Raw genomic sequence first — 808 nt, 5'->3', positions numbered from 1 at the left:
ACTGTTAAAATTGCTGTAATTAAAATTACAGCTCTGGAGAGCTAGTTCTTAGAAACATTGTTTTAAAGACAGTAGTTACAGATTCAGGACTTGCTTTAATTGATTTTTAAATAAAATATATTTGAGTATCTGTAAAAAAAAAAAAAAAAGAATTTAATTCAGCCCATAGTTGCTGATTAAAGACCTTATAAGCCTTAGAGTTTCATTCATTCTTTCTCAGAGGATTATACTTTTCTAATTTTTTTATCATATTCCTTGAAAATCAGTGGCAAGGTATGGGAAAGAGAAGAGTGTGTGTGTACATTTTTTAAAAGAAATTTCCTTATTTTTTATAGACACAACATACCACCCTATATTTTACTGTTATAATGCAATAATGGCAAAAGCAGTAGAACTTCAGGTCAAACAACTCTTGCTACTAATGTAAACTCATTCTCAGAAAACCATTCTCACATGGACAGTGGTTAGAAAAAAGTACATGAATGTGCTACAAAAATAGAGCCACAAGACTTCTCACAAGTAAAAGAAATTCCTCTGTATAAGTCCACAGTTGACCAAGGTCCAGCCTTGGTCAACTCCAGTGAGCAACAGGAAATATGCTACCAAGTCACCATTTTCAGGTCTGAGAGTGAGTTTACATGCTTCCCCAATGGCACAAAGTCTCATGACGATCCAATGAATCAACAGACACTTAGGAAATATTAATAAACAATTTTTTATGAACTATTACAACAAAGAACTTCAGCAAGAAGGAAAATGAAGTTTATAATCTTTGAGTAAACATTTTTAGCGTAACAGTCTCTGCGAA

Source organism: Callospermophilus lateralis, unplaced genomic scaffold (genome assembly GCF_048772815.1).
Source record: "Callospermophilus lateralis isolate mCalLat2 unplaced genomic scaffold, mCalLat2.hap1 Scaffold_52, whole genome shotgun sequence".
Lineage (NCBI taxonomy): Eukaryota > Metazoa > Chordata > Mammalia > Rodentia > Sciuridae > Callospermophilus > Callospermophilus lateralis.
Note: the sequence above shows the minus strand (reverse complement) of the source record.